Source organism: Poeciliopsis prolifica, unplaced genomic scaffold (genome assembly GCF_027474105.1).
Source record: "Poeciliopsis prolifica strain line A6 unplaced genomic scaffold, Auburn_PproV2 SCAFFOLD055, whole genome shotgun sequence".
Lineage (NCBI taxonomy): Eukaryota > Metazoa > Chordata > Actinopteri > Cyprinodontiformes > Poeciliidae > Poeciliopsis > Poeciliopsis prolifica.
The window spans coordinates 1,749,059-1,762,467 of NW_026562430.1; positions in this window are offsets into that span (position 1 = coordinate 1,749,059).

Below are 13,409 nucleotides of genomic sequence, written 5' to 3' on the forward strand. Positions count from 1 at the left end.
CGGGGATTTGTGTAACTGGATCCACACAGCACTTCACTGCAGGAGCTCGAGCCGGCTGTCAGTTTGGAAAAAGAGAGTCTCCGAGCTCTCTGAGTTTGGCCTCTTCCTCCCTCTCCATTCTGCCGGATTCTCTCCTGATTCTCCTCACTTCTCTCTCCCTCTCTTTTCACCTCGCCTCTCTACCTATATCTCTTCCTCCCACTCCCCGACAATCCCTTGCCTTCCATGCTGACAAAAAAAAAAAAAAAAATGCATCAACATGCCGCTATCGGTCTGCGTTACGAGCACATGCATCCCTCTTTTGCTCCATCACCCCCTGGGTTATTTTTAGCTGCCTTGCTGCACCCACACAAATAAGCCAGAGCCTCCCTCCAACTTAACGGAAATCTCATTATGCGGCATGCACCACTTGCGGAGAAGTTGGACAGGAAGAGTAAATCTCTAAAGATCAAATCTCTTTGATACGGGGAGCTTATGCAGCCAAACAGGTCCCCAAATCTAAAGAGGTAAAACAGACGTGGCTGCAGTTCTTGTCTGAAAGTCACAGAGTTCGACTAAAGCTTGTTTTGGCATTTGTTTTAAGGTGTAGCAAATTACTCAAGCATTCAAACTACATCCCCTATGCCATTTACTGTCAATCACTATGGGGCTCTTCTTTTTTCCTTTTTATCCTTGCTCCCTAGCAACAGTTTCAACAGAAAGCACTGGGTAAGTAAGCAAACAATCTTTTCACAGTCACTGAAGTTCTTCAGTGTTACACATTTTCAGAAAGATTGACTCATGTCCCTTTGCTCATTTTAAAATACCAGCAAAGCATTTAAAGAATGAAAGAAGTTTGTTGTCATTTGCACAGACAGATTTCCCCGGCGGTCATCCATGAATGACTCCACTGACGTGTTATCACACCAGACTGCACGAAAACCCAAACAAAAGTAAACAAAAATATAGCTGATAACAGTTACTCAATAGCTGATCAAAAACAAGAGAGGTAAAAACACGCAAGGGGTTTTATTAATAGCTGAAGCGTGTTTGATGACCGTTTAAGGAAGAACGTTGCAGGTGTTGGGTGCGGCTGAAATGGCAACGCCAGCTACTGTCCTTAAGACAATTAAAACAAGATACACGGAGAGATGTTCTAGTGGAGGACAGAGGGTAAAAAAGTAAAAGATTACACAGAAGTAGGAGGTAATTCAACATGTACACTAAGTGAAGGTCGCCTCAGTAATTGCCTTAGTGGCTAGATATGACTAACTCTTCTAATATTGTCAGAGAAAGTTTTTCCTATGACATTAATGCTCTTCAAAGTAATCATGGCTTTATGCTGGCTTTGAACTAAACAAGCTTTTGAAATGACTGAATTCCTCTACGCTTCATAAGGATTGCATGTCAGTAGACCTTGAAAACACAAGTTGCAGCTGGAAGGACCTTTGATCTGCTTTTGTTTGGGAGCTTTCTGTCTTTAAATACTTGTACAGTCAGCACCCAAATACACCCAAATCTTTTTTTTTTTTTTTTTTCAGCTCTTTTGTTTAGTATGTACCATGGACATGTTTCCCAAACTTTATGGTCGGCATTTGATGACATCCTGTTTTGGGTGAGTCCAGGAAGGCCGAGAATGAGGACGAGCCATTACACCTTGAATAAGAATCAGCTATGAAAATACGTTTTGCTGATTAGCATCTTCATTTACAGTTCCAGGAAGTCTTGTTTTGATTTCACACCTGAGGTAGAGAATGGAATCCAGCTTTTGCGGAATAGTGACTTTCTGAGGAAGGGCAAAGAAACACAAGACACACGAGAAGCTGAGCCAAATCAGAAAAACTAATACATAGGTGAGAGTAAGTTAGTAATGTTTCCTTTATACTTGTGCAATCATATTTTATGTTTAATTTGTCTCCAATTTTATCCAATGAGAAGGAAACATTCTGATAAAAAAATGTGTTCATTAAGTTTGGGTTATGACTGGCATTTGAGACGAATGTTTATTATAATAGATTAATGCAACTCAGCTGCTGCTGAAGACTGGCACAGGTCACACTGCAACAATAGAGACCCTAATAAAAGTTATACAGCAACATCCACTACTTGACTTGGCGGACATTAGAGCACCTAGAAAAGCCACATACTCCGTCCTTACGTCTTCCATAAATTAGTATGCAAAGGATTAATTGCATCCCTTCCTCTCACTTATAGTTCAGTCAACCAAAGGAAATCCTGCTGCAGAGAAACACGAGGAAATTATGAATTTATTGACTGTGTTAAATTGAATATAATATAATTGTGCAACTTTGGAAGACAAAATCACTGTTTATGGTTTAGGCATTGTCATTCTGAATAAGACTTTTTACACTGCACAAATAATTACTGACACTTTGTCGAGTTAATTACAGATCATCCTCATGATCCAGTCTGCAAGGCAGTAATTGACTTATACTGCTGGCATTCACCTACAAGTTTCTTTCTCTCCTTTTTATGCGCCTCACTGTTGCCTCTGGACCACAGAAATTGTGCCGTCGCTGCTTGATGTCATATGTTAATGTCACATCGACAAGATTAAATATCTAGATTGTTGAAATATGGATTGTAACAAAGTTAGCAGCAGTCAGCAGGAAAAACACTTATTTTTTTTACTGCTATTCTTATACACAATATTCATGTTTCTGCCTCCAAAACAAGTGTGTAGATAGGAAAAGGAGGCCTTGCACATTTTTGCACAACAATGATTTTCACTTACTCTGAATTGTTCCACAACACATCGTCATCTTATCGGAACTTTCTTATAAAGCTTTTCTTTTCCATTGAAGTTTTTGTTATTCAGGTCTTGCTACGGTCTCTGCCTCTAGATGTCCTCAGGTTTGAAGCTTCCTTAGTCACACACGTTCTCTATTCTTAATCTGACAACTGTTCCCACTCTCTAATCACTCCTCCCTTTATATCGGGGCCCCTCATTTCCTCAGTCCATTACCAGAGGCTTCTGTTCAAGGTTAGTTGACTCGAATCTATTCAACTATTCATCCTTTCATCACACCATCTATTAATCCTCCTATCCGTTTATCCACCCAGCCAACCATTGACTATGTTGTCAAACCACCAGCCTGTACATTCATCCAACCACCAATGTGTTTGATACTTCCCTCAATGAATCCATTCATGTCAATGCTTTCATCCATGAGGTTACCAATCTATTTCACAGCTCTTTAAGTTAATCAGTTTGTCTGTCCATCCTCTGACCACAGCAATAACCCAAAGTCATGAATTCGAAGAAAACTGTTTCAGGAAAACTGTACTCTCCCAGCCAAAAATAAACTATGTAGAACTCCACCACAAGAGGTAAATTGTAGTAAATAAAATAAATCTTAGAAATTTGGAGTTAAAAACACAAAACTTAAAACTTATTTTCTCGTTTCTTGTCCCTCAAGGACTTTTCAGCTCAGCACAATGGCTTGGGAGGGATTACAAGAGTTTTAAGTTTATTACACATCATTTGAGCTACAGGTAAGAGGCAGTCGCCGTGACTTGAGGGTAGCTTTGTGCTAAATCACGGATAAAATATGGAATACAATGACAAGCCCCATTCCCTTTTGTGCCACGATAATGAGGCGCTGGAAGGTTATGCGTGGGATTACTTCAATACCGCAGGCATTTTCACATTATTGGAGCTCTGCACAGAAAGCTTGGGTTTCCATATGTTGCTGCCTTGAGGTGACTCTGATTTATCTTTCAACAAAATTAGGATCTTGTGCATGAAAATGTCAGCTGTCAATTCCGGTCAACTTTAAGAAGTATTAACGATAGCGGACACGCTAAACACACAGTTATGCAGCAAGATAAGGAGGAAGGCATGGGAATTGTAAAGTGATATACAATTAGGAAAGTCGGTCTTCTGTGCCAAAATACAAAATGAAAGATTTAATGTGATTGAGTCATGCTCCTGTATGCAACGGCTGTAAGATTTTATGGTTTCACTGCTCTGTGACTGAAAGAATTTTCTGGATATTTCTTTTTTTTTTAATATTTGAGAATAGAAGTCTGAAATGGCTTCACATCAGCTTAACTTAGTGGGTACCTTTTCCATTTGCAGCAAATTGCATACCTCATGATTCTCTTCCAGCATCTTAAATGTGAGCGATTAGCTTAAATTGATAGTAATTGGTCCCAAATACATGAGGATGCTATGAATTGCAATATAATGATAGATCTGAACTGTGATATTTCCCCCTTAACGATTGTAAAGCAAATTTGAATCTGTTTTAAATTGGATGTAAAAAAGGTTCTGGTGGATTTTCTCTAATTAAATTAAATATTAACTTTTTTTCTCACTCATTTATATATTATATATTGTTAGGTGATGTAATCTATCCTTGACACACGACGAATGACATTTTGACATTGCTCTTTTTTTGTTGCATCTTTTCTGAAATATACTTGCTGTTTGTTTAGGTGTTTGAAAACTGGATAGTAAGAAACTTTCTTTTTAACAAACCACTAGTCGGAAACCTGATACAGTACCATTATCACAGCTGGAGTGCACATTGTTAAGATAACTTGTTTTCAAATTCTCTGGCAATTTACGGCAAAGAAAACAAGATTTTCAAAGAAAAAGGGTGGGGATTTTTTTTTTACAGAAACTAAACTTCTAAAGCAACCCTGAATAGAAGATCTGTTGTCTTTTTTTGAGGGATTATTCCATGCGAAAGGCTTTTATTTGCTGAAATAGAAGCCTATGCTGAAAGTGACAGGTGCACGATGGCGAGCAAGGTATAACGTAAAGCTGATATAGAAATGCTCAACTGTGGCACAACAAAATTGTGATTAAACAAACTCTGACAAAACGCAAATTAAGGCCTCCGTGTTTACCGTGATGGATTACCTCGCAGGAGCTTTGGCAGTTTTCAAGTTGTTTCAAGTACGAAGTTGAGCGGCGATAAATGGCTTATTCAGAAGGAGGAAGGGGGGAAAAAAAATAGCATCTATACTTGGAGAACAATCCTTTAAGCCTTGATTGATTTTTTTTTTGTTTGTTCTTTTTTGTAATTCATAAGTCAGAGAAGCCTCATAGCACGGTCGAATGATTTCGTCAAACGAAACCGACGGTTTACAAATGTAACCGCCAACAGAGTTAGAGGGACCGTTTAGACATCAATAACACCGTCAAAGTTTGACCCTCTGTGGGATAAACTGAGGCGACAAGAGATTTTGTAGCTACAATATCACTGGCTACAAAACCAGGAGTTTGACAACCGCTCTTCGAGGACGTTTACTCTTTTCCTTCTGCCTTAAAACAGGATTAGACTTGTTCTACCGATTTGTCTTGACGAGCTCTGAAGAATTCAGCAAGGGTTTTTTGAGCACATAATTGGCCCCTCTGCTTCCTCCCCCTATCAGCAGACAGATTTCTGAGAAGTCAGAAAAGTTCTTAGCAGAGGCCAAACCGGGATAACATAAGCCTATGGTAATCCTTCAAGAGATAACTGTTCTCATTGCAATCATGCTGTCAAACTAATCTCAAGGGCATTTTACAAGACAAACATGTAAAAAACACATCCAGCCATATTGAAATGGTCCAGTACATCCTTATCAAGTCCAGTGGCTCCAAAGAAACAATTACGCTGCATCCAAAATCAGGTCCTCACTTAAAACTATTTGGTAAAAACTACGTAGGTCAGTGGTGGGAAATTAAAATATAAAAAGGAAATGCATTGATGTCTTTGCCTACAAGTTCAATTCTATAAGCTAGCATATACAAAATAACTTAAAAATATCAATGCTTCATCAGGCAAGAGTGGAAGTACACAATTATTGCAGTTTCACGTTTATAAAATAAATTTAATCCAACAATTTATTTTTCCCCCTATAGAAATAACTGCAGCCAGTGACCTTTTTATATTATTTGGTTTTCCTCAGTCATCTTTGTAGCCAGTGAGAACATGAATTCACTTTTTTCATAATAAAATCATAACAGCGAAGGGGAGATGTGCCATCCAGTGTGCAGCTGAAAGCTCTGGGAGGCTGTTTTCTATCTAAAATAAATAAAAACTCCTGAATCTCTGCTTTTAAGTCCCAGACTCTTAAGAACCTGGTCCAGGCTGAGCCATCTCCCAGTTTTCTGTGACTATGTTCATCGAAACAAACTGTGATTTCGCCCTGGTGAAATTTATTATTTAGTTACAGGTTGGCAGAGGTTTTAGAATTGATTCGCACATCTATAAAGATACAATGCAAAAAAATCAGTTTGCGTTCGGAATTAATGCTTTGAATGTCCACCATTTTTCCCAGCCAGCCATCACTTGTAATATCCATCAGTTTGTCCAAACTGTTTACATAAATTTGTTTCTGATTTCTATTTCTTAAAAAAATGCTAACTTTTTAAAGTTCAAACCAGCAAATAAACTAAGAGCAAAGCCAGTACCGCAAACTTTTGAAACAGCTCTGGAAAAAGTCAATCCAATGCAAAGTAACATCTTTACTTTTTACAAAAACTTCCAGAAGTTCTCATTCTACGTGAACTTTTGCAATCTGTCATTGTAAAACCACAATATAATGTTTTGCAGAAATTTAATGTGAACTGCATAAGGGTGAGGAGAAAAGCAAATGATTAATGATTCACTAATAATATACACATATAATGAAAAATGTGCTCAGACTTATAAACAGTCATTCAGTGCATTAGAACCTCCTTTCACATGAGGCCCATTTGTCAGATTAAAAGTATTTTTTGACAACAACTTCTAAGTAGGTATTGAACATAATTTTCATTGAGTCCACATTTCTGCATGAAAGTAGAGTTTTAATGGTGTTATGCAATATTATAATGTTTAATGCCATGTTTTCATTACCAGTAAGTAGAAAATTATAATTAACAGAAACAAAAGGCTTTCAAACATCCAACTATGTAATTAATCTACATAATGTATTTCACTCAAAGTAAGCTTCAGAAATTATTGGACTTTTCAGCAATATTGAAATTTATTGAAGGGGTTTGTATAGTCTAGGATGTTTTGCATTGCATGTCTGGACCAGAACTTTTAGTCCATTCTAACCCTTCTCTGATTAATGGTCTGCTTGCCACAACTGTCTGTTTAGTTGGTTGGCCGTGTCTTGATAAGTATCAGATGTTTCATGACCCAACTGGTTTCAACTTTATCTGTCACTTCTGCTCTTTAGTCTTCACGGAAATCTTTTCAAACTAAACCCAAAGCATTCATATCACATCTAAATAAAGAACATTGGAGTTTGTGGTTCTTACACAAATACCATGAATACTATTACCATGAATACTCACTATGATTCTTAGTGAGTTCTGCTGCGTATTTCAAACCTTTTCTTTTTATTTCCGCACATCATTACGCAATGTTTGACAATTTGTACCAATTTATCTGTTAATGGACCGACTTTCCGCACCATCTGCATGTCATCTCGTCATGCTCTGATCAGATCCCTTTTAGACATCCCTTTCCATGCAGGCAGGTTCTTATAAAAGCTTTTCTGTCTGCCTCTGATTTGAATTTGAGTAATTTACTTTTAATATCCGCTCTTCGTCATTTCTCTTAATCAGAAGTATTTTGTTCACATGGCTCTCATTTGTGTTATTGCAGAACAAATCCTTCATTTTCTTTTTTACGTTGATGTAATTTGCCAAGTCAAGCGGTATAACATTGAGTGCTTATGTGTTATCTTGCTTGTTTCTAAAAATCACTCTCCGGTTTTCAATTGTTTGTATAATTGAATTGACTAGATGAGGTAAAAGAGTAAAAATCTGAATCTTTCAGTTTGGTCCAAAGAACAGAATAAGATGCTAAGGTTTAAAGTCTAAGGATCCACAAGAAAAACAAAAAGAAACTGCTGAAAGTGTTGGTATTGATGGGTGTTTGCAGACAACAGTACTTTGTGAGTTCTAATCTGCAGTAATTGCTTCGCTTCCCTTGCCAGTTAAAAACAGATTTTCAGACACAGGAGTTGGTGAAAAATAAAGACTGTTCATTAAAGGGAACATTGACAATTGTAGAAGAAAATCAAGTCTAATTAGTGTTTTATTTCCAATGACAACATGATGTGACATTTATTAAACTCGAAAGGGTTGCGCGTTTGTTTTTGGCACATTCACCTTTTCACTTTTAAACAACAACATCTTTGCTGTCCAGGCTCTTGAAACTGTGGAATAGGGGTGACGGGGTTGAGTCATTCATGCATTACAGTAGATTCATGATTTTAGTTTTAAAATTTCAGGGTGCCTTTTGTTTCCTTAGAAAGTCCATTTTATTGCGGTAGGTGAACTCTAATGTCGACCGGAAAAGTAAATCTGGGTCTTAATTGAACTCTGGTCCACTACAAACGGATAGGTGAATGGCAGTAGCACACAACTGTGTGTCAAGACAGAACTACTGCTTATCATAATCCTGTGAATTGGGAGCCAAGACGGCCAAAACCTGCACATTTGATTTCTCTGGAGAAATGGAAATTCTGTATTGCCAGTGACATTAAGTTTTAAAGTTAACTTGAAATATAAATAGGAGTAAATCGGGTTGTAAAGGTAGATTGCATTCAAATGAAATATTGAACTTCTCAACTCTTGACAAAAATTGAGTCTATAAAACTCCATGTGATATGAATTAGACTTGTCTTAAGTGTGTTCATACAAAATGTATTTTAAAATGGTAAATTGAATAACTTTGTAACCTAAAATCAAGATTGACATCATTGGATTCTTATTAGATTCTAGCAAAAATACTTTTTATTGGATTAACAAATCAACGTTTAAGAAGCATGAAAAAATCCTGACAGTTCTAGAGAATTTCCCCCACAGCTTAGGAAAAACTTGCTACCCTACAAATCAAACTAACCTGTTCAGACTGACACAATGCAGGTGACAAAAGGCATCTTTAATTTGTAATTAAAATGTAAAAAAGCTTCATGGTGTCTCAGTATTGACAGGCTCAGCGCTGAAATGTATAAAGCAGATTTTATTTACCTCCATGCAGAGGCAAAAGAGTTCCATGCCAGTGCGCCACAGACGTGCCATTTCTCTTTGGAGAGTTTTTAAACATGCTTATCATCACTGAGAGAAATAAAGTGTGAATTGTGCAGACCCAGGCCGCAGACCGCTAGCAAGTTATTCACACAATCTGCTGCTCAGTGCGGAGCTGAGAGTAATACACCCTCAGGGGGAAGAGGAAGGGAAAGGCATGTGGGCGAGCAGGGCAGCCACGCAGTTGTTGAAATGTGGCTTTCCAGCGTTCGGCGTGCTCACAGTTTAAAAGTTAATTCTATTCTGCAGTAAAAACACATTAATGCCACTCTTATTCCCTTTTCACTCTTTTTCCCCCCATTCTGGTCCAACAAAGCGGCCATTGAATAAAAAAGATTTTTAATGCAACAGATTAAATGCAGATGATGGAGAAATCTGATTAATACCATGCATCCTGAGTTTAAACGTCATAACTTATTATTAGCTTGTCACTTGATTACCATTTTACTTCTAAAATTGCTTCCTATAAAATCCAAGAAAACTATTGATACACATGTGAGTTGCTTCAATGAAAAAGTTCATTCCTGTCAATGCCAAACAGCTTTTCTGGAGGCAGTGTGACTGTGTGGGGCAGAAACAACCTTATTGAAAAAAAAAAAAAATTATTGGAGACAATCTCAGTCCAGATAGATGCTGAGATAAGATTGTGCAACCAGAGGCAATCCCACATCTCGAATTTTAGGAACCAAATTTTGTCAATACTCGCCCCCGCAGAGCAGGGTTCATCGGACTACATCCAGAATTTGGTAACAGAGAGAAAAGCCATTATATGATGCACTTGTGCAATGAATAAACTTAAATTAAAAATATTTCTGTTGTCTTGAAACACACTATCTTAGAAATGGAAGCAGACAAGAGTCAGTTGTGGGATAGTTGACTTGGTACAATGGATTCCTTTTTTTTATTTCATTGCTGTTTTAGAGCCAACAACCCGATGTAACTTCAAGAGTGGAATGTTACAGCTCCCTAAGTCCCATACAACAAATTAAACTGCTTAACCCACAAAATGTATTTCCTTTACAAACGTGGCATTACTAAAGAGGAAAAATGACAGGCTTTTATAACCAAGAAGTATTATTATGACGACAAAAGCCAAATAATATTATTTTATTATGAGCTAACTGGTCACTCTTCAGTTTTTTTTTATATCATAACTCAACTGGAAAAGATAACTAACCTTTTCCATGTCACACTAAGGAGACATAAACTGGCGTAATGGAGGTTTTTCTCCTTTTTATTATCACCATTTGTACCTTTGTGGTGTTCACTTGTATTCTGTGCGGCTGCAGAGAAACCCCTGAGCTTTATGTTGCCAGCACGGCTTTGATTTCCAGATAATTTAGCAACAAAAAAATTACATGGAAGTTGTTCAAAACAGAACCAGTGGGTATTGAAATGGAAAGATTGCAAAACTGCTTCCATTCTATTACACAACTTCAGAGAACGATCACCATGCAGACGACATTACAACGAGCATCAGTCCACCCAGTTTAAACGGTAAACACAGTCTGAACTCTGTAATTAGAAAAATGAGAAGGATGCGTTGCAGTGTGTTAACTAGCAAACATTCGAAAGTACTCAATAAGATTTAGTGACACAGAAGTCATAAAATTAAGTCATCTGCTCTGTTTATGCATTTTATACCATCTGAATGTAAAAAAATAGACTAATAAACTGCTCCTTTATTTCAGAAACTGCTGAACTAGTAAAGTTTATTTGTGTGGCACAATTCAGCGACAAGGCTGGAACTACTGGAACGTGCCCCCACACAATAATCTATTGGACTTACTGAGAAATATCCAGTGATGGGCAGTTGTGAGGAGTTAATGTCAGAAGTCAAAGAGGGCAGACTGATTCAAGATGATAGGAAGGCAAACGGAGCTCAAATAACCACATGTCACAGGAAGATTTAAAGGACGCCAACTCAAACACAAAACGTGTCAAACTGTGAAGCAGATGGGCTGCAGCACTTGAAGCTCACACCAGTTGCTGCTCCTTTTAGTTAAAGTCAACAACTAGAGCAGGTTGGAAAAATATCGCTTGATCTGATGTGTGTTTGTTTCAAGTTGACACTTAGGGAAATTGTTTTTATTTTTGCTTTTTAGTTTTAGTATTAAAATAAAAACAATTAAAAAATCAAGTTGCTGCAATTGTTCGCTATTTACTTTCACGTTTCTCTTAAATATATCCTCCTTTTTCAAATGTCTCCAATTCTCTTGACATAGCAAGCACACATTTACATGGGAACCTGTCACACTATATTACTTTCCTATTTTTTCTTTTTAAACAAAAACTCTTGTTTAATTTGTCAAGTGAAAAAAAGGCAAAAAAAATGGGACATCAGAGGTACCTGAAAGTCATTTATTTCGCTTTCTTTTTGAGCACACACAAGGCTTGGGGAAATTGGAGGCCTCTGTCCACTCACCGCTTTCATCTAAATCAGAATTATCTGCCTTTGCTGCATTGAATTGTCGTCGGAGGGCAAGGCGCTAATGACTCAGGATTTCTTGCCTTCGAAAAAGAAAAGCTCTTGTGCAGAAATAACAGCCTAAAAGACCTCATTACTATGTGGTTATCTTCACTCTGTCTACTGTACATCCAGCTATCATTAGGCTAGCATATTGGATATAATGACCTTGTATTGTTACATGGCTGTCAAGGGTTATATCGGTAATGGCCCTCAAGCCATCGTTTCCTCTCGTTGTTGCCGAAATGTGACACAAATTTCGGACACACTTGCACACCGAGTTGGTGGTGTTTTTCCACGGTCATCCCCCAAGGACCGGAGGGCCACTGGCCAAACAGTGCCGCTTCAACACCTTGTCACAACCCCCGATGTGGACGATCCGTTTGTCTTTTTCAAAGTGTGTGAATGTGTGTGTGAGATCCTCGTCTTCTCAGATAAACCATGTCCTATCGATGTGACACTGCAAAGTGGAAAGCCGTTTGCGATGGTGTTCCACTCGCCAGCAGGATGTTTTATGATGTTGTTCGTGCCATACATGAAGGTCGTTTACATCAAGTCGTGGCTGATGTAAATTGGACCGTTTTCAATTGACTCTTAGATAACTCTATTACATCACTGCTTCTGTGGGATCTATTTCCCGCTCCGCTGATCAAGAGAAATGTAAAGGAGTGGAGTACAAATTTAGCAAAAAACTAAAGAAATCACTATGTTTCAAAGATAAAATATGTGACAGGTTTAAAATTAGCATCAAGTTTTAAAGCTCTGGGTCATGAGAAGCAAAAAAATATAAAAAATCTACATTTTCTTTGATGTGGTCGCTTGATCATGAATGCGAGCTGCAACCTGCTGCAATTTTAATTTACATTTGTGGTGAAAAATTATGTTTTGCCCCCAACATGCCTCACATCAAAGAAAATACACTTTTTTTTTCTCTTTAATTCAGGTTCTAACTGCTGGAAGGTCCAAGGTGCTACATCCATTTCAAAACCTATTCCGCCTGCGTACCTTTCAGCTGAACATGAAGTTAAATCCAATTCAGTCTCCATTTTTTATTATTATTTTTTTTTTACTTCAAGTCATTTGTCTTTTCACACAACTGAACATTTGACATTTATGGAGTACATTATGTTTCAAACCAAATCAGGCATAATTTGAGCGCAAATGTCTAAATTATTGTCCAGCTGGATAATTTATGAATCCACTGTAATCAAACAAATTCTGGGAAAGTTAAAGTAAACTTCTCAAGCTTCACTGAGGAGTGCAGAATGTCTGGAAAATCAAGAAATCAGTTTAACAAAGCTTGAGTGACAATATAAAATAAATTTTAAAAAAGCTAAAAAATATAACTAATAACAGATGAAAAGGAAAGAAACCTACCAGTCTGGAAAGGGCAACTCATTTTTAGGTCTTTGGAAATCCAGTGTACAACAATAATTGACAGAACAGAGGTAACAAAAGAAAGCAGATGACCAAAAGTACCGAAGACCTCAATTGCTTCAGTAAAGCCAATGTTCCCAACTCAATAATGAGGACAATATTGGGCAAAAATTGACCTGTTTCATAGACTTCCAAAGCCAAAAGAATGGCTAATCAAAAAACACAAAAGGCAAGTCACAGATTTGCCAAAAAACTGCCTTTATAATCCACAAGACACATGGGGAGATTTTCTATAAGGCTGACCATGCAAAAGAAGAAATTTTATTGTCAGTCTTAAATCTGAAAGAGCATTTCAGAAAAATGTCAAACTAGCAGTCCCATCTGACAGTTGTATTTTAATTTGGGCTGCTTCATGATGTGAATAAATGGTCATAAATGATGGAGCCATGAATCATATTCTCTTGAAGTAAATCCTGCAGAAAAAGCCGTGCCAACTGAGTCCCACTACTGTGAGAAACAACTCCTAACCACAGCTGCAAG